The following is a 12610-nucleotide window of genomic DNA, read 5'->3' on the forward strand; positions in this document are numbered from 1 at the left end:
TATATGATTCCACATATAAGGACTTTAAGGTAAAGTTAAGGACTAGGTGGTTAGTGCCTTATGTCATAGAGAAATGTCATGATAATGGTTCAGTGCAGATTAGAACCATAGATGCAAAGGCCATTCCTTTACTTTTTAATGGGCACAAATTGAAAGTTTACAAGAGGCCATTGTCAAAGCAAGAGTTCATTGAAGGTATCATCAAAACAGTGATGGTGGTGGAGCAAGTCTCAGCTCCTACCTCATCAAGTCACTGAAGAAGTAAAAAAAATAAGGAGACTCAAGTGAGAACCTCCATGACATGCTTGAGTCCCAATGTTGGGTTGAAAACCTCTTGAGGTGGCCCAATGTTGTCAAAAAAAAAAGAAAAAAAGAGAGAAATAAAAAGATCTCTAGGTGAAAACCTCTCTTGTGGCACCCAAGGCAAGTATCTAGGATGAAAACCTCTTGGAGGCAGACTAGTTTTTTTCAAAGAAAAAACAAAACAAAACAAAAAAGGGAGAAATGAAAAATTAAGAAAGTATTGTTTGAAGGTCAGCAGGAGGACGATCAGAGCAACAATGGAGAATCAAAAGGGACCTGTCCAGCTCATGTTTTATTTTTCCATTCATCATCCTTCATAGTTCCATCATTCCTTCCATTTTTCCACTCATTTGCCTCAGTTTGCAAGGGTTCTGTGTTTTCTACAGGATTCCCTGTAAACCTACAAGATTCCCTGAAAACCTACAAGATGATCCTATAGGATTTATAGTGGCTTGGGAATCCTAAAGGGAGTAAACCTAGAGCAAGGGAATGACCTACCCATGTCAAAAAAAAAAATTCCCTGCTTCACCATACCTCTCTCCACCATGATCACCCCTGCATTCATCACAAAAGTCAGTTTTCAAAAAATTACAGTTTTCAAGAAAAAACACAGAGGAAAGAGGATGAAGACAAAGAGCAAGGGGACAACACCTGAAGGTTATTTTTCCTCATGCACAAATCCCTAGACCCCTTCTCTACCCATTCCAATCATCCTCAGGTCCTAGCAGTAGAAAATGACTAAAAATTTTGAGGGAGAAGCAGCTACAGGACATCCTGTAGGAAATCCTGTAGCAGCCTATCCCACAAAATAGAAATCATAGGTTGCAGCCAGCTTCAAGCATGGAGATCCAAAGGTAGAAGAATCTCCTCCAAAGCCTAGCAGCAACATCAACATCATCATCATCAACACCAAGAACCTTCACATCAAAGGAAATCATCAAATGACAATAAATAAAAAAAGGGAGAAAGGAACATGCAGCCAACACACAACAAAGACTTCATTTCTTCAACAATCTGCAGTAAGGTATTATTACCACAGGTAAGTATCTCACTCCCACTTTATCATTAGCATAATGTGATCAAAAGATGTAAAAGTTATGAACGAGTTAGTTTATAAGCGAAAGGTGGCTAGTTAACTTGGCCACCTTCATTCAGTCAACAAGGAAAAAACAATTAGTCCTCACACACGTGGCAGAAGTCAAGTCAAAGAAAAGGAGGATGAGGTCAAAAATAGTTAAGCTACGGATGCTCGAAGTGGGAGTTTATGACGATGTGAGGAGAATGATGATGTGGTAGTGGGACCAGCGGTCCAAAAATAGATATTCGTACCTCGGCTGCCAGCACACCAACTCACTCAAATCAACCATAAGAGGAAATAAATGTTGATCCCCATGCATATAAGAATTCACATTCTCAAGGCTCACACTAGAAAAGTCACTCTCGGTCCTCAAGTAGTCTATAGGAGAGAAACAATTCATATTTTTTCCTTCACAGGACCACCTACAAGATCCTAAAGGATCTTACAGGAAATCCTACAGGATACGGTCAAGCAGTCTATATGATTGGCAGTGAGCAGTTTCAGAGGGAGGAAAATAGGGGTTGGCTACATCAAGCATTGTAAGGAGGTAGGCTCTACATTTCCCCACATTTCTCCAAGTGAAAGGAACATAACAAATCTTCTAGTTTGTTGAAATTGATTGTAGTATAAGGGAATTGTATCCACAGAAATTTCAGTTAAATTTCCTCCTTCATTAAAATTTTGTATCAGACATATATACTCCTCCATCCATCAGAAAAAATGATAGGGGGGTTTAATAGAAGGGATCCCATCAACACCATGAGGATTCATCAACACCCTCCTGTGCTAGAGATATTCACAAGGCATAATTGGATGGGTTACTTTGAGAAATTGAGGGGGTACGATGATGAAGTAGCTAGAGATTTTTCTCTCTCCCTCACTCCACTAACTACGACCCATGCCACTGTTGTGTGTTGGAAATAATACTGAGAGGGGGGGTGAATCAGTATTATCAGATCAATCAAACTTTTTCAATTTCATGCTCAGAAACATATACGCTACTTCAATTAAATGAACCCGCGTGTACACGCTACTGTGTCTAATGAAACTCGCGTATATCCAGAGATCTTATAATTCAGTTAGCTTAATCTTCAGTAAATGCATCAGATCATTATTAAGCATATTAACAGTAAACAGGTGCAGAATAACAGAACAGAACATCACACAAGAGCCACACACATGAACACCATGATATAAGGTGGAAACCCAATGTGGGTGAAAACCACCTGCTGCAATTCGTCTCTTTCTTCTTTAATAAGAAACTTCTTTTACAATGCACTGGTGCAGTCATTTACCAGCACGCAGGCTGCAACCTGCAGAGGGCTACAACCCTCATAGCTCTTGTACTAGCCGATCCATTTACAAGTACGTAGGTACCAACCCTACAGAAGGCTACAACCTTCATAGCTCTTGTACTAGCCGATCCATTTACTAGTACGTAGGTACCAACCCTACAGAAGGCTACAACCTTCATAGCTCTTGTACTAGCCGATCCATTTACTAGTACGTAGGTGCCAACCCTACAGAAGGCTACAACCTTCACTCGTTTTCCAGCTGCTCCTGGAAGGGAGCTACAACCCCCTTAGCTCTTGTACTGGCTGATATGTTTACCAGTACGTAGGTGCCGGCCTACGATCTTCCCGGGACCACGTTTCATACATTTTCATACTGGATCCATGAAACAATCATCATTGTAGAACAACCTGCATCATCAAACACTGAAACACCCAATTCTGAATCACTGTAACCCTGTCAACAACAACCAGACAACATAACAACAACCAGATCCAACTTCATCTTCAAATATCATACTTCACATTGTATACGCTACTTGGATGAACCCAACCTGCGTGTATACGCTCTTTTACCAAAGCCAACCCGCGTACAGATCTGCAAATTCTAACTTATAACTCTGCAGCTATATCAGACATCAAAACATACCCAGATCATAATAATAAACATGCGTCAGTAGATCTGATCTATCCACAGGCAAACCATATGAAGATAATCATTCCAAGCCTTGAGATCTCGTTCCATCATTCATCATCCTCCACATGAGTGAAACCTTGGTTCAGATCACCAACCCATAACCAGCACTTGGATCTCACACTTCCTCAGATCTTCATCACTCACACACTCTTGCACCTTGCTTGCATTCATTTGCCTAATGATCTTCTCCTTATATAGCCTTAGGCCCTTTACAATACCACGGTCCAAAACCATAGTAACACAATACCATCAACTTCAAAACTAGGGATCAACACGTCCGTCGAGACGCCATGGTCCAAAACCATAGGCACAACTTCCAAGGACTAACCGCCATGGACCAAAGGTACGTTTTCACATACACGCTCTTTTATTGAAGCCAACCTGCGTGTACACGCGACTTGGGCTTAATGAACCTGCGTGTATGAACTTTCTTGGCCTGCTGTACTAAGATCTGTCTTCTGATTAAGTGCCATCACCTGTACCAACCTCTGAGCAACTGTACCAACCTCTGAGTGAGTTGCCATCAAGGACAACACTTGAATCATAATGCCAACAATCTCCCCCTTTGGACTTGATGGCAACCACCACACAAAGTCACTCTCCCCCTTTGACATCAAGGGCAAAGGGCGGACCAAGATATTCTCTTCTTTGGTATACCTTCTGCTGTCCATACTCCCCCTGAGTACCTGCTGCAATCTCCAAATGTGCTCCCCCTTTGTGTATGCCAAAGTGTACCAATCTATCCATCCTGCTCTTGCTGAATTGTGTTGTTCATGCTCGCCTTGACTGTAGGTAAGATCTGCAAAAGATGTTCTTCAAGAAGAACAAAGACTTATACACCATAAAAGACCTTCCTATCACCAAAGACTCATACATACATCCATCTCTCAACTAAGTGAGGATATACAAACATTGACTCATCCACCCAACCAAGTGGGGATACATCAAAAGTTTACATATGACAACCAATCGTATTGCATCAATCATCCCAGGCATAGTGGGGAAACCAAAATAGGCCGTTACATGACCTTGACACCATGAAAGAGATACCATAAAAGAGATACATGCTGAAGTTTCTGAATGGGCTCCAAGTTGTATCAATCCATCCATGCTCCCCTTGAGTAGATGCAAGTTCTAAGACCAGCAATTCATTCAAGACCATGACTATCATTCATCATATATGATCTGTACCATCAGCCTGCAATGCCATTCCTTTAATCAAACAACAAGATGTAGCTTCATAGACTTTATCAACAACTTCTAACCATAATGCCAACAATGCATTATTTGAAGTATATGCTCCCCCTGAGCCTGTGCCATCTGTAGTTAGATCTGATCATGCATACATCAGTAATAAGCATCAAGATCTCATCATCAAGTTAGGATTAAACACTTCTAGCATCTTACAAGTATCAAAACATTTCCAAACATCCTCAGCAGACTGTAACTGTTAACCAATAGAGCATATACTGGACTGGATCATATCAGACCCCTTTTCTGAGTCTGTCCCCACTGCTTTTTCACAAACTGACATATACGCGACTTTTCAGTGTGAAACTCGCGTATATACGCGGCTTTACTTCATGAAACTTGCGTATGATAATTAGAACACTGAAGTTTTACATCTTCAGCTCCCCTTGAGTCTGTTATGTCTGTGCTGTGCTGAGTACCCTGTGCTGTGCCACATCTTTCTGGCTGAACTTCCTTCTTCTTCCATATCTTCAAGCATGTTGATGATTTCTTCTTATCATGAGCTTTGTTCCTGCAATCTCTTGCTTTATGTCCAAACTTGTTACATGCATAGCATCTTACATGTTTCATATTCTTCTTATAGCAATCAGCAGCTTTGTGGCCAAATATATTGCAAGAAAAGCAATATCCATTAAAGTACCTTGAATGTGATGATCTTTCTGCATGATGGTCTTGAAACCTTCTTCTTCTACATATGGCTGCAACATGTCCAAGATTATGACATACATAACATTCAACATTATTCATGGGAGGAGTAAAAGATTTTCTTTGAGGAGTCTCTTTCCTTGATTGTTGATGAGGTTGACCTTTCATCTCCTTGTAGAGCCTTTCAGATTTTGCATTAGAGATTCTTGTCTTACTTTGTGAAACAGATTCACCTTCAATAGACTCATGAAAACCAAGACCAGTTTTGATAGCAGGGGACCTTTGACTACTAAGAATATCATCCAAGATCTTAGTACTATCTTGAAATCGTAATAGTTTATCCTTTTCTTCTAATTTACTTTTCAAGATATTTACCTCAACTTGATGTTGTTCTTCTTTGTCTAGACATTGCTTCTTCAAGGTCTCTTCAGCTTTCCTTCCTTCATCCAACTGATGCCTTAGTTTGAGGATCTCGTTTTCTTGCTCTTTATTCAGTGCTAGCAGCATTTGTCGAGTTCTGGAGGCACATTCCAACAGATCTTCTAATTTGATGATTTCTTCTTTGAGGGCATTCTCCTTTTTGCTAGGTAGATCTTGCTGATCTATGGTTTGATCTGATACTTCATTTGTTTTTCCATCTTCATTCTGAGGTGATTCGGGATCTGAATTCTTACTTCCACTCAACGGCAGGTTGTCATTGTTCCTTTGAGCCGTCTTCTTCTTCTGACGTGCTTTCTTCCCCATTGTTCTACGAATCTCCTTCAAGCGATCAAGCTTCTCTGAAGGACCTGCTCTGATACCAATTGTTGGAAATAATACTGAGAGGGGGGGTGAATCAGTATTATCAGATCAATCAAACTTTTTCAATTTCATGCTCAGAAACATATACGCTACTTCAATTAAATGAACCCGCGTGTACACGCTACTGTGTCTAATGAAACTCGCGTATATCCAGAGATCTTATAATTCAGTTAGCTTAATCTTCAGTAAATGCATCAGATCATTATTAAGCATATTAACAGTAAACAGGTGCAGAATAGCAGAACAGAACATCACACAAGAGCCACACACATGAACACCATGATATAAGGTGGAAACCCAATGTGGGTGAAAACCACCTGCTGCAATTCGTCTCTTTCTTCTTTAATAAGAAACTTCTTTTACAATGCACTGGTGCAGTCATTTACCAGCACGCAGGCTGCAACCTGCAGAGGGCTACAACCCTCATAGCTCTTGTACTAGCCGATCCATTTACAAGTACGTAGGTACCAACCCTACAGAAGGCTACAACCTTCATAGCTCTTGTACTAGCCGATCCATTTACTAGTACGTAGGTACCAACCCTACAGAAGGCTACAACCTTCATAGCTCTTGTACTAGCCGATCCATTTACTAGTACATAGGTGCCAACCCTACAGAAGGCTACAACCTTCACTCGTTTTCCAGCTGCTCCTGGAAGGGAGCTACAACCCCCTTAGCTCTTGTACTGGCTGATATGTTTACCAGTACGTAGGTGCCGACCTACGATCTTCCCGGGACCACGTTTCATACATTTTCATACTGGATCCATGAAACAATCATCATTGTAGAACAACCTGCATCATCAAACACTGAAACACCCAATTCTGAATCACTGTAACCCTGTCAACAACAACCAGACAACATAACAACAACCAGATCCAACTTCATCTTCAAATATCATACTTCACATTGTATACGCTACTTGGATGAACCCAACCTGCGTGTATACGCTCTTTTACCAAAGCCAACCCGCGTACAGATCTGCAAATTCTAACTTATAACTCTGCAGCTATATCAAACATCAAAACATACCCAGATCATAATAATAAACATGCGTCAGTAGATCTGATCTATCCACAGGCAAACCATATGAAGATAATCATTCCAAGCCTTGAGATCTCGTTCCATCATTCATCATCCTCCACATGAGTGAAACCTTGGTTCAGATCACCAACCCATAACCAGCACTTGGATCTCACACTTCCTCAGATCTTCATCACTCACACACTCTTGCACCTTGCTTGCATTCATTTGCCTAATGATCTTCTCCTTATATAGCCTTAGGCCCTTTACAATACCACGGTCCAAAACCATAGTAACACAATACCATCAACTTCAAAACTAGGGATCAACACGTCCGTCGAGACGCCATGGTCCAAAACCATAGGCACAACTTCCAAGGACTAACCGCCATGGACCAAAGGTACGTTTTCACATACACGCTCTTTTACTGAAGCCAACCTGCGTGTACACGCGACTTGGGCTTAATGAACCTGCGTGTATGAACTTTCTTGGCCTGCTGTACTAAGATCTGTCTTCTGATTAAGTGCCATCACCTGTACCAACCTCTGAGCAACTGTACCAACCTCTGAGTGAGTTGCCATCAAGGACAACACTTGAATCATAATGCCAACAATCTCCCCCTTTGGACTTGATGGCAACCACCACACAAAGTCACTCTCCCCCTTTGACATCAAGGGCAAAGGGCGGACCAAGATATTCTCTTCTTTGGTATACCTTCTGCTGTCCATACTCCCCCTGAGTACCTGCTGCAATCTCCAAATGTGCTCCCCCTTTGTGTATGCCAAAGTGTACCAATCTATCCATCCTGCTCTTGCTGAATTGTGTTGTTCATGCTCGCCTTGACTGTAGGTAAGATCTGCAAAAGATGTTCTTCAAGAAGAACAAAGACTTATACACCATAAAAGACCTTCCTATCACCAAAGACTCATACATACATCCATCTCTCAACTAAGTGAGGATATACAAACATTGACTCATCCACCCAACCAAGTGGGGATACATCAAAAGTTTACATATGACAACCAATCGTATTGCATCAATCATCCCAGGCATAGTGGGGAAACCAAAATAGGCCGTTACATGACCTTGACACCATGAAAGAGATACCATAAAAGAGATACATGCTGAAGTTTCTGAATGGGCTCCAAGTTGTATCAATCCATCCATGCTCCCCTTGAGTAGATGCAAGTTCTAAGACCAGCAATTCATTCAAGACCATGACTATCATTCATCATATATGATCTGTACCATCAGCCTGCAATGCCATTCCTTTAATCAAACAACAAGATGTAGCTTCATAGACTTTATCAACAACTTCTAACCATAATGCCAACAATGCATTATTTGAAGTATATGCTCCCCCTGAGCCTGTGCCATCTGTAGTTAGATCTGATCATGCATACATCAGTAATAAGCATCAAGATCTCATCATCAAGTTAGGATTAAACACTTCTAGCATCTTACAAGTATCAAAACATTTCCAAACATCCTCAGCAGACTGTAACTGTTAACCAATAGAGCATATACTGGACTGGATCATATCAGACCCCTTTTCTGAGTCTGTCCCCACTGCTTTTTCACAAACTGACATATACGCGACTTTTCAGTGTGAAACTCGCGTATATACGCGGCTTTACTTCATGAAACTTGCGTATGATAATTAGAACACTGAAGTTTTACATCTTCAGCTCCCCTTGAGTCTGTTATGTCTGTGCTGTGCTGAGTACCCTGTGCTGTGCCACATCTTTCTGGCTGAACTTCCTTCTTCTTCCATATCTTCAAGCATGTTGATGATTTCTTCTTATCATGAGCTTTGTTCCTGCAATCTCTTGCTTTATGTCCAAACTTGTTACATGCATAGCATCTTACATGTTTCATATTCTTCTTATAGCAATCAGCAGCTTTGTGGCCAAATATATTGCAAGAAAAGCAATATCCATTAAAGTACCTTGAATGTGATGATCTTTCTGCATGATGGTCTTGAAACCTTCTTCTTCTACATATGGCTGCAACATGTCCAAGATTATGACATACATAACATTCAACATTATTCATGGGAGGAGTAAAAGATTTTCTTTGAGGAGTCTCTTTCCTTGATTGTTGATGAGGTTGACCTTTCATCTCCTTGTAGAGCCTTTCAGATTTTGCATTAGAGATTCTTGTCTTACTTTGTGAAACAGATTCACCTTCAATAGACTCATGAAAACCAAGACCAGTTTTGATAGCAGGGGACCTTTGACTACTAAGAATATCATCCAAGATCTTAGTACTATCTTGAAATCGTAATAGTTTATCCTTTTCTTCTAATTTACTTTTCAAGATATTTACCTCAACTTGATGTTGTTCTTCTTTGTCTAGACATTGCTTCTTCAAGTTCTCTTCAGCTTTCCTTCCTTCATCCAACTGATGCCTTAGTTTGAGGATCTTGTTTTCTTGCTCTTTATTCAGTGCTAGCAGCATTTGTCGAGTTCTGGAGGCACATTCCAACAGATCTTCTAATTTGATGATTTCTTCTTTGAGGGCATTCTCCTTTTTGCTAGGTAGATCTTGCTAATCTATGGTTTGATCTGATACTTCATTTGTTTGTCCATCTTCATTCTGAGGTGATTCAGGATCTGAATTCTTACTTCCACTCAACGGCAGGTTGTCATTGTTCCTTTGAGCTGTCTTCTTCTTCTGATGTGCTTTCTTCCCCATTGTTCTACGAATCTCCTTCAAGCGATCAAGCTTCTCTGAAGGACCTGCTCTGATACCAATTGTTGGAAATAATACTGAGAGGGGGGGTGAATCAGTATTATCAGATCAATCAAACTTTTTCAATTTCATGCTCAGAAACATATACGCTACTTCAATTAAATGAACCCGCGTGTACACGCTACTGTGTCTAATGAAACTCGCGTATATCCAGAGATCTTATAATTCAGTTAGCTTAATCTTCAGTAAATGCATCAGATCATTATTAAGCATATTAACAGTAAACAGGTGCAGAATAGCAGAACAGAACATCACACAAGAGCCACACACATGAACACCATGATATAAGGTGGAAACCCAATGTGGGTGAAAACCACCTGCTGCAATTCGTCTCTTTCTTCTTTAATAAGAAACTTCTTTTACAATGCACTGGTGCAGTCATTTACCAGCACGCAGGCTGCAACCTGCAGAGGGCTACAACCCTCATAGCTCTTGTACTAGCCGATCCATTTACAAGTACGTAGGTACCAACCCTACAGAAGGCTACAACCTTCATAGCTCTTGTACTAGCCGATCCATTTACTAGTACGTAGGTACCAACCCTACAGAAGGCTACAACCTTCATAGCTCTTGTACTAGCCGATCCATTTACTAGTACGTAGGTGCCAACCCTACAGAAGGCTACAACCTTCACTCGTTTTCCAGCTGCTCCTGGAAGGGAGCTACAACCCCCTTAGCTCTTGTACTGGCTGATATGTTTACCAGTACGTAGGTGCCGGCCTACGATCTTCCCGGGACCACGTTTCATACATTTTCATACTGGATCCATGAAACAATCATCATTGTAGAACAACCTGCATCATCAAACACTGAAACACCCAATTCTAAATCACTGTAACCCTGTCAACAACAACCAGACAACATAACAACAACCAGATCCAACTTCATCTTCAAATATCATACTTCACATTGTATACGCTACTTGGATGAACCCAACCTGCGTGTATACGCTCTTTTACCAAAGCCAACCCGCGTACAGATCTGCAAATTCTAACTTATAACTCTGCAGCTATATCAGACATCAAAACATACCCAGATCATAATAATAAACATGCGTCAGTAGATCTGATCTATCCACAGGCAAACCATATGAAGATAATCATTCCAAGCCTTGAGATCTCGTTCCATCATTCATCATCCTCCACATGAGTGAAACCTTGGTTCAGATCACCAACCCATAACCAGCACTTGGATCTCACACTTCCTCAGATCTTCATCACTCACACACTCTTGCACCTTGCTTGCATTCATTTGCCTAATGATATTCTCCTTATATAGCCTTAGGCCCTTTACAATACCACGGTCCAAAACCATAGTAACACAATACCATCAACTTCAAAACTAGGGATCAACACGTCCGTCGAGACGCCATGGTCCAAAACCATAGGCACAACTTCCAAGGACTAACCGCCATGGACCAAAGGTACGTTTTCACATACACGCTCTTTTACTGAAGCCAACCTGCGTGTACACGCGACTTGGGCTTAATGAACCTGCGTGTATGAACTTTCTTGGCCTGCTGTACTAAGATCTGTCTTCTGATTAAGTGCCATCACCTGTACCAACCTCTGAGCAACTGTACCAACCTCTGAGTGAGTTGCCATCAAGGACAACACTTGAATCATAATGCCAACAATCTCCCCCTTTGGACTTGATGGCAACCACCACACAAAGTCACTCTCCCCCTTTGACATCAAGGGCAAAGGGCGGACCAAGATATTCTCTTCTTTGGTATACCTTCTGCCGTCCATAGTCCCCCTGAGTACCTGCTGCAATCTCCAAATGTGCTCCCCCTTTGTGTATGCCAAAGTGTACCAATCTATCCATCCTACTCTTGCTGAATTGTGTTGTTCATGCTCGCCTTGACTGTAGGTAAGATCTGCAAAAGATGTTCTTCAAGAAGAACAAAGACTTATACACCATAAAAGACCTTCCTATCACCAAAGACTCATACATACATCCATCTCTCAACTAAGTGAGGATATACAAACATTGACTCATCCACCCAACCAAGTGGGGATACATCAAAAGTTTACATATGACAACCAATCGTATTGCATCAATCATCCCAGGCATAGTGGGGAAACCAAAATAGGCCGTTACATGACCTTGACACCATGAAAGAGATACCATAAAAGAGATACATGCTGAAGTTTCTGAATGGGCTCCAAGTTGTATCAATCCATCCATGCTCCCCCTGAGTAGATGCAAGTTCTAAGACCAGCAATTCATTCAAGACCATGACTATCATTCATCATATATGATCTGTACCATCAGCCTGCAATGCCATTCCTTTAATCAAACAACAAGATGTAGCTTCATAGACTTTATCAACAACTTCTAACCATAATGCCAACAATGCATTATTTGAAGTATATGCTCCCCCTGAGCCTGTGCCATCTGTAGTTAGATCTGATCATGCATACATCAGTAATAAGCATCAAGATCTCATCATCAAGTTAGGATTAAACACTTCTAGCATCTTACAAGTATCAAAACATTTCCAAACATCCTCAGCAGACTGTAATTGTTAACCAATAGAGCATATACTGGACTAGATCATATCAAACCCCTTTTCTGAGTCTGTCCCCACTGCTTTTTCACAAACTGACATATACGCGACTTTTCAGTGTGAAACTCGCGTATATACGTGGCTTTACTTCATGAAACTTGCGTATGATAATTAGAACACTGAAGTTTTACATCTTCAGCTCCCCTTGAGTCTGTTATGTCTGTGCTGTGCTGAGTACCCTGTGCTGTGCCACA

This window comes from Pinus tabuliformis, chromosome 6 (assembly GCF_031772625.1).
Source record: "Pinus tabuliformis cultivar Carrire ecotype Pingquan chromosome 6, CPIR1, whole genome shotgun sequence".
Taxonomy (NCBI): Eukaryota; Viridiplantae; Streptophyta; class Pinopsida; order Pinales; family Pinaceae; genus Pinus; species Pinus tabuliformis.